Source organism: Orycteropus afer, unplaced genomic scaffold, assembly GCF_000298275.1.
Source record: "Orycteropus afer afer isolate SDZICR_OR568_19922 unplaced genomic scaffold, OryAfe1.0 scaffold00430, whole genome shotgun sequence".
Classification (NCBI taxonomy): domain Eukaryota; kingdom Metazoa; phylum Chordata; class Mammalia; order Tubulidentata; family Orycteropodidae; genus Orycteropus; species Orycteropus afer.
Genome location: NW_006922017.1, coordinates 2650693 through 2653997, shown reverse-complemented (window position 1 = coordinate 2653997; position 3305 = coordinate 2650693).

The following is a 3305-nucleotide window of genomic DNA, read 5'->3' as shown; positions in this document are numbered from 1 at the left end:
TATGTATGTATGTAATAAGACATGTAATAATATATGTTATAATATAATAAAAAAAAGTTTTGTTATGCATTGAAAAGTAGCATATTACAAACCATGGTATGTACCTCAAATTTTTTAAATTATAAGCTTTATAGGGATTGGTTTGTAACTATGGGCTGCATATAAGTTGGACATTTGTAACCCAGGAACTGCTTATAACCCAAATGAATAGATTATTTTGTACTAATGTAATGTAATATTTTTTAATGAGCTATAGAGCTCCATTCTTAGGTAAATTAACCAGAGAATTTACCTAAAATTGGTGCAATTTTAAAAGTGAAATTTTGTGTTATTTATTAATAATTTAGTTGGGGAAATAACCATAAACCAGGACTGTCCTTGATATGTCAGGATTTATGATCACTCTGCATCAGGCTGTGGGGAGGGAATTTGGTACAAACTGCCACTCCTTGGAAGGAAGATGGGGCAATCTACCATAGTGATACTGCCTCAGAAACCCAAGGAGGGGTCGCTATGAGTGGGGTTCAACTTGAAGGCACATAACAACAACAAGGTATTTACCTAACAATAAAATATTTTTTTTAATGAAAATTATTTTTAGATACATCCTATAATTTTATATTAGTTCAAGATGTCATTCTTTAGTCAATTTTGTCCTTTATTAATTTTGTCATTAATGTATTTTGCTTTTTTTAAGTTTAATTTTATAGTGATTGTTAAAGTCAAAATATTAAGCTCAACATGTCTTTGGGTTAAAACTGAAGGGTAAAAAGTCTGCAGAGTCATCATCCATGTGCTGAATGTATGCCTTTCCAACTGCTTTTCTCTTTGCATGAAAGAAATCAACATATTTTAACCAACACAGAGAAAAACGGCTTCTGATCCCAGATATTCCTTGACAAGTAAAATCACTCTGTGTTTTCAGCATCATATATATATATATATACACATATATATATATCATATGTATATGGCCCAGGAAACCTGCTAAATACTTTTAAAACACAATCTGATTAATTTTCACAACAACCATGCAAGTTAGAAATTATCATTCCTATTTTACAGAGACTGATTCAATAAATAATTTCAGCTCCTATAGTTGATATTCTGGAAGTAGCATCAAGGTTGGAACTCAAGATGATTGGTGTCAATACTCAGACTCACTATATAGTATAATAGTACGTGGGCAAAGAGACTATGCAGTTGAGCAATGTAATTATAAAATTTACCCACTTTGTTTTCTTTCCTGATACCCAGATGCTTTCTCTTCCATTTCATATCTTTTTTTTTTTTTTAATTCAGTTGTCATGATCCCTGACTTTCTTAAACAATTTTCTTTCCTTCTATTTCCCTGCAAGAAAATAGAGGTCAAGCATTATTTTTGAATCAGCATATCATCTGTATTTTTTAATATCCACAGTGTCTGCACTCATGCTTCACATGAATGACTCTTTACTGAGTTGTTCTGGATGTCTGTGGGGTAGTACATGGATTAACCTGACAGTAATATATTCATGTGTCTTGGTAGTGCAAACAGTTAACACACTCAGCTGCTAACCAAAAACCTGGTGGTTTAAGTCCACAAGGAAATGCCTCAGAAATATCTATCAAGCTATACTAGAAAAAATCAGGCACTGACAGTCCTATGGAGAATAGTTCCACTTTGACACATATGGGGTCACCATGAGCAGGAATTGACTCAACAACTGGTATTGTATTCATGTTTCTATTTTTATTAAGTAATTTCTATTTGTCCTATAACATTTGGAAGTACTTGAGACCTCTGGAAGAAGTGTTTAAGTAAATCAGTAAGCCAAGCTATATACAGTGGTTTCCCAATTAGGTGTGGAGAAAGTACAGATTTAAGCTAAATTTCAAGAAGGAAGAACAGTGTTATAAATACCTGTCTAATAAGATAATTCAAGGACATTTTAGAGCAACCTACAATAAAATTCTATGACATTAAATAATTATTTTTTATATTCAGAACTCTACTTTTATCCTTTCCATGTGAGAAACTACCAACTGAGAAAATAGAAAAAACGTGAAATATTTCTCGAAAATATTCTGGGTCTGTGGGAATCTTATCACTCACTATAAACCAAGTGTCTAAAAAAGCAAAATAAACACACTGGACAAGATTCAATCTGAGCTTAGTTTGAATGCACTAGTCTCACAATACAGAGACATGGAAAAAATGTAGGTACATAGTAGTAGAATATGCAAAACTGAAGCATCTGATAAAAAATTTTATAAGCATTTTGCATGCCTGACTTTTTTTTTAAATTAACTTTTTTGACACATTCATTTCCTAGCCTTACACTTATTATTGGAAGATAAGGTCACTAGAGAAATTAAGTTGTCTTAGAGTCTTGGAAACCCAAGGAGGGGTCATTGTGAGTCAGGTCCGACTCGATGACAACTAACAACACAACAACAGAGCTGGTATAAGGAGCTCTGGTACTGTAGTAATTAAGGCATTTGGCTGTTAACCACAAGTTGGTAGTTCGAACTCACCAGCTGCTCCATGGAAGAAAGTTGAGGCAGTTGTCTCCATAAAGATTTACAGCATTGAAAACCCAATGGGAGTCATTATGAGTTGGAATGGACTCAATGGTAGTAAGTTTGCTTTTTGGTTTAAGAAATGGTATAGGAAATATCAAATAAATAAATGAATAAATTAATTAAATAAACTGTACATATAAATATTAAAAACAATGGCAAACATAATAAAGATTGAAATTCATATGACAGAAGACAAGCATGTAATAATAAAACACAATTTAATAAAATGTAAAAATGCATGTAATATTAAAAGACAATGCATAGTTATAAAATGCTATGGACTTTTTTGGAGTTTCATGACTTTTCAAAAGTATTGGACAAACATAAAGAGGTTTACATGAAATAAAGTGAAAAATAACATTGGTAAAATAGTAAAATGAAAGTTTCACTTCTGAAAAGAGGAAAAATAACTTTTTTTGGATGATTTTAGAATTTTGATGCTGTTATAAATTTTCAGAATATATCCTCTGTCTTAGATGGTAAGTAGATGAATGTGGTGGTTTTGTTTGTGTGTCATCTTGGCTGGGCCTGGTTGAGTGGCTGGGCAGCTGGTAGTAGTTAGTCCCCATGATAAGACCGGCAATCAACTCCATGGTGGGATCTACCACAAGCAGTTGAGTAGTTGCCTTTGGGATGTGGTCTGCTTCCTGTATATCAGGAGAAGCTTTGGGAATGGTCTTTAGTATATGGCACACTTGGACACTTCATGTAGCCATGTCATTGCTCAGCACCCTGCTATG